Genomic DNA, 6,455 nt, shown 5'->3' on the forward strand with positions numbered 1-6,455 from the left:
TTTTGAATTCCTTATCAGAGAGTTCCAATGCTGCTTCTTCCTCAGGGATGTGTTCTGGGTCTGTATCCTGCTCCCTTGTTTCTACCACTTTATCTGCTTCTTTGTGTGGACTGTGATGTTCTGCTGTTTCCGAAGCATCATGGTATTGTTGTATTTCGATCTCTGTTAACTGTTTGTGAAGAGCAGCCAATGGTGATTCAGGCTCTTCTTGATGATTTTTTATAGTTGGTCCATTGGTGGAGAAGGAGTTAGTGGCTCTCGCTCAGTAAGTGAAGTTGTAGGATGTGTGGGTATAGTTGTGTCTTATGGGGACTGATGTTGTCTCCCACTCAGTTAGACACAAATTACTATTGAATAACCATCAAAAAACTAAAAGCCCATGGGTGAAAAACACACCATATAATCACACATGAGCAGTAACCAAAAAAAGAAAAAAAGGGGAAAAAAAAGAAGAAAAGAATAAGAAAACCTGCAATACCTGGATATAAGGCAGTAAGAAAAAAAAGGTAGGGAAGGAGAATAATATATGAAGAAGAAAAATGGGAAAAATGCAAAAAGAAAAACAAGCAATGGTGTTAATTGTGACAAAAAAAGGAGGAAAAGAAAAAAAAAAAAAAACCCCTTAAATTAAAAAAAAAAAATTTCAACAAGGCACAGGGAAAAGAAAAAATGCTGAAAACTAGGACCTGGTAGGGGAAGATTAAGAATAATAATAAAAAGGACTAAAGTATGAATACTATTAGTTGTTTTAAATCAGAAATACATGCAAACTAATCACCAGAACAAACAAAACGAAAAAGAAAAAAATAAAAATTGAGAAAAAAAATCAGTGGAGGATAGGGCAGGGCACCCAAGCTCTGTCTGAGCACACAGACTGTGATGGAGTTTCTGTAGGCCCAGAAGGTAGGTGAGAGTGGGGGATGGCCACACCTCCACCAAGCAGGTGTGGGGTATAAGAGTAACAAGAAGAATGTCATACCTTTTCAGTCTTGCAGGTCCCTAGTGTCTTTGGGATCGCTGGAAAGCAGAACGTGTTCTTAAGCCCCAGGAATCTGTGAGAGCACTGTCTCTTTAAATATCCAAAATAGTCAAGCCGCTTTTTAAACCTTCAAAATGGCCGTGCCCTCCGGACCAGCAAAAGTCCACAGCTCAGCCCACCTTTCTCTTCACCTTCTCTATTTGTTCCCCAGCCACTGAGCACAGTCTTCCGTGCAGTCCCTGGCTAGCAGGGTGATTTTTAGGTTAATTCTTAGGTCCTATCACCACTTGGGAATCTCCAAGCTGTGTGTGCCATCAGGATTGCTCAAATTGCTGCCAGACCACAGTTCTGTATGGCTCCTTTTTCATTCTTCTGATAGTTGGGGTTTAGTCCACTTCTATAACCTTCCCTTCAAGGCTCAGGGGTCCAAGATTATCTTCTGTGTCTGTGTTAATTGGTTTCCCTTTTCTTTGTTGAAGAGGGTCTGTGCAGTCTTTCTCTCTAGTCCGCCATCATACCCCTTTCCTGTCTTTTTACTGACATCTGCTTTCTTCATGTATGATGTTCTTGATGTCATCACACAACTCATCTAATGTTTGATGTGTGAGATATATTAAAATTGTCTCTAAATTCAGGTGGGATATACTCCAGGTTGTATTTTGGCTCTCATGGACTTGTTTTAATTTTCTTCAGCTTCAACTTGAACATATATGAGCAGTTGATGGTCTGTGCCACAGTCGGGCCCTGGCCTTGTTCTGACTGATGATATTGAACTTCTCTATCATTTCTTTGGTAGCATAGTGGCTAAGGCACTTGACTGTTAACCATAAGGCTGGCAGTTCAAACCCACCAGCCACTCCCCGGAAGGAAGTTTGGGCAATCCTACTTCCGTAGTGATACTGCCTTGGAAACCCAAGGAGGGGTCGTTATGAATCAGGGCTGACTCGACGGCAGATAACAACACAGCAATCATTTCTTTGCACAGATATAGTTTATGTGGGTTGTATGTGTTCCATCTGGCTGGGTCCACATGTATAGCAATCTTTTATGTTGTTTGATAAAGATGTTTGCCATGAATAAGTTGTTGGTCTTGCAAAATTCTACCATGTGATCTCTAGCATTGTTTCTATCACCAAGGCCAAATTTCCAACTACCGATCTTTCTTCTTTGTTTCCAACTTTCACATTCCAAGCACCAGTAATTATCAATGCATCTTGTGTGCATATTTGGTCAATTTTAGACTGCATTAGTTGATAAAAATCTTCAGTTTTGTCATCTTTGGCTTTAGTGATTGGTGTGTAAATTTGAATAGTGTTGTAATAGCTTATCTTCTTTGTATGCATGTGGATATTTTCCTATTACTTAAAATATTGTACTTCACGATATGTCTTGAAATGTTCTTTTTGGCTGTGAATGTGACATCATTTCTCTTTAATTTGTCATTCCTGGGATAGTAGACCATATGATTACCCAATTAAAAATGGCTCATACTTATCCATTTCCGGTCACTAATGCCTAGGATATAGATCTTTATGCATTACATTCCATTTTTTACAACTTTCAATTTCCCTGGATTCATCATTTCATAATTCCATGTTCCAAATATTAATGGGAGTTTACAGCTTCTCCTTTTGAGTCATGCCACATCAGTAAAGGAAGGTCTGAAAAGTTTATTGCATCCATGTCATTAAGGCAGCCTTTCCTTTGTTGTTGAGTGTTAAATGCCTTCCAACCTGAGGGGCTCATCTTCTGACACTATATCAGATAATTTCTGCAAATAGATATCTAGTTTTGCCAGCACCATTTGTTAAAGAGACTGCCTCTTCCCCATTGAATAGATTTTGAACATTTATTGAAGATCAATGAAAAATAAAAACAAAAACAAAAACAAAAACAATATCAGAATCAATTCTGACTCAAAGTGACCCCCATTGTGTTTCCAAGGTGGTAAATCTTTATGGAAATATATTTCCCCATCTTCCTTCAGCAGAGTGGCTGGTGGGTTTGAACTGCCAATCTATTGGTTAGCAGTCAAATGCTTTATACACTATGGCACCAGACCTCTTTTGTTGATGATCAGAGGCTCATAAATGGATGGATTTTCTTCTGAGTTCTCAATTCTGTTTCACTGGTATGTGTGTCTCTCAAAGTACCAGTACCAGGCTATTTTGATTACTGTGGCTGTATAGTAGGTTCTGAGTTTGGAAGCACAAGGCCTTCTACTTTCTTCTTATTTATTACTGCTTTAACTTTTGTGGTCCCCTTCCTTTCCCTAAGAGCTCTGGTGGCATAGTGCCTAAGGCATTTGACTATTAACCAGAAGGCTGGTGGTTCAAACCCACCAGCCACTCCTTGGAAGGTACTTTGGGAAATCTACTCCTGTAGTGATACCACCTTGGAAACTCAAGGAGGGGTTGCTATGAGTCAGATCTGACTTGATGGCATTGCATTTGGTTTGATTTTGGTTTTCCTTTCCACAAAAAGTTGGAGATTAATTTTTCCATTTTGTTAAAGAATGTTGTTGGAATTTGAATAATGATTACATTTTATCTATAGATCCCTTTCGATAGTAATGATATTTTCACAATGTTAAATATTCCAATCCATTATCTTGGAATATTTTTCTACTTATGTAGATCTCTTTCGATTTCTTGCAGTAGTCTTTTGTAGTTTTCTTGTATAAGAGTTCTATATCCCTTATTAGATTTATTATTAGATATTTAAATCTTTTGGAGGCTTTCATAAATGGTATTGTTTTCTTAATTTCCTTTTTTGGAGTTTTCCTTGTTAGAGTAGAGGACCCAAACTGATTTTTGTACCTTGACACTTTACTGAACCATATATTAGTTTCAATAACTTTCTTGTAGAGTATCTGGAATTTTCAATGTGTAAAATCACATCACCTGCACATACGGATAGTTTTACTTCTACCTTACCAAATTTTTCCCTTGCTTGACTTTTTGCTCTGACTAGGACTTCCAGTACAATATTGACTAAGAGTGATAATGGGCATGGTTGTCTGATTCTTATTCTCAAGGAGAATGCTTTCAATTTCTCTTTGTTAAGAATAATATTTGTTGCTGGTTTTTCATGTTGTTGTTGTCTGTTGCCATCAAGTCAGTTTTGACTCATAGCAACTATATGTACAAGAGAATGTAACACTGTCCAGTCTTGTGCCATCCTCACAATTGTTGCTATACTTGAGCCCATTGTTACAGCCACTGTGTCAATCCATCTTGTTGAAAATCTCCTTTTTCGCTGACCCTCTACTTTACCACATATGATCTCCTTCTCCTGGAACTGGTCCCCCTGATAACATGACCAAAATACAAGAGAAGAAGTCTGGCTATTTTTCCTTCTAATAAGCATTCTGGTTGTACTTCTTACAAGACAGATTTTATTATTTTTTTTTCTGTCAGTCCATGACATATTTAATATTTTTTGCCAACACCACAATTCAAATGCATCAATTCTTCTTCAGTGTTCCTTATTTATTGTCCAGCTGTTACATGCATATGAGGCTACTGACAATGCTGTGGCCTGGGTCAGTTGCCCTTTAGTCATCAAAGTGATATCTTTGCCCTTTAATACTTTTAAAGAGGTCCTTTGGAGCAGATTTGCTGAATATTATACATCATTTGATTTCTTGACTGCTGCTTCCGTGCACATGGATTGTGGATCCAAGTAAAATGAAATCCTTGTTAACTTCAGTCTTTTCTCCATTTATCACAATGTTTGTTATTGGTCCAGTTGTGAGGGTTTTTGTTTTCTTTATGTTGAAGTGTAATCCACATTGAAGGCTGTAGTTATTGATCTTCATCAGTAAGTGCTTCAAGTCCACTTCAGCAAACAAGGTTGTGTCATCTCCATATCACAGAGAGCTTTGCATATATACCCTTAATTACATTGAGGAAATATCCTTCTATTCTTATTTTACTGTGAGTTTTCAATGAAGAAAGTGTATCGGATTTTATCAAACACATTTTCTGCATCAATTGAGACAATCGTGTGATACTTTTCCTTTATTTATGTTGTGAATTATTTTGATGATTTCTCTAATGTTGAACCACCCTTGCATCATTTGTATGAATCTCATGTGATCATGATGTATTGTTTTTTTTTATCTGCTTTTTTTATTTCTTGGCTAGAATTTTATTGTGTATTTTTGTATCTATATTCTTGAGGGATATTAGTCTGTAAATTTCTGGCTTGGGTGTCAGGGTTGTACTGTCTTCATAGACTAAAGTAGGGAGTATTCCTTCATTTACTATGTACTCACTCACTACCATTGAGTTGATTTCAACTCACAATGACCCTTCATTGGGTATCTGAAGCAATACCTCTACAGAAGTAGATTGCCCAGCCTTCCTTTCGCGGAAGAGTCACTGGGGGGTTTGAACTGCCAGTCTTCTGGTTAGCAGTCAAATGTCATAAGCACTATGTCACCAGAGCTCCTTACTATGCACCAGAATAGTTTAATAAAGTATGGCCAGGACCCATGGTAGGCAGGCCCAGGGCTGGGGGTATTTTTCACTTGGGTTTGGCTCTATATCAAGGCTGGAGCCTGAGATAGGTGGGCCAGGGGTTTGGAGGCTGCTTTTCACTTGGGGGTGGCTCTATATTAAGGTCCAGGCCTGAGGTAGGCAGGCCTGGGGCTTGTTGTTGTTGTTGTTAGTTGCTGTCGAGTCTTTTCCGACACATAGCGACCCCATGCACAGCAGAACAAAACACTGCCCAGTCCTGCACCAGCTCCATGATCCCTGCTATACTTGAGCCCATCATCACAGCCACTGTGTCAATCCATCGTGTTTCCTCACCTGGATCCCTGTGGCTGACTAGGCTCCTTTTCATTTGGGTGTGGCTGGGACCTGAGGTAGTTGGGCCCAGGGATGGGTTTGCTTTTCACTTGGGTGTGGCTTTGTATTAAGGCCAAGGCCTGAGGTAGGTGTGTCTGGAGCTGTGGGTTGCTTTTCACTTGGCGGTGGCTCTATAATAAGGCTGGGGTCTGACGTAGGCAGGCTTGGGGTTTGGAGGAAGCTTTTCATTTTGGGGTGGCCCTTTATCAAGGCCAGGACCTGATGTAGGTAGGACCAGGGCTTGGAGAGTGCTTTTTGCTTGTGGGCAGCTCTATTTTAAGGCCGTTGCCCAAGGTAGCCAAGTGCAGAGGGGTTAGGAACAACTAAGGGAGACGAACTTGTCTGTCAGTTTGTGGTCCTGTGGTGGCTTACACATTGCTATGAGGCTGGAGGCTATGCCATTGCATTGAAAAATGCCAGCAGTGTTACCCATGGTGGACAGATTTCAACAGAGCTTCTGGGAGAACACAGATTCAGAAGAAGGAAGAGGCCATCCACTTCTCAAACAATTGGCCAGTGATAACCTTATGAATAGCAGTGAAACACTGTCAGATATATTAGTGGAAAACTATGAATCTGTACCTTGACCAGGAGGCTGTCGTTTGAACAGAACAAGGGAA

Source organism: Orycteropus afer, unplaced genomic scaffold (genome assembly GCF_000298275.1).
Source record: "Orycteropus afer afer isolate SDZICR_OR568_19922 unplaced genomic scaffold, OryAfe1.0 scaffold00066, whole genome shotgun sequence".
Taxonomy (NCBI): domain Eukaryota; kingdom Metazoa; phylum Chordata; class Mammalia; order Tubulidentata; family Orycteropodidae; genus Orycteropus; species Orycteropus afer.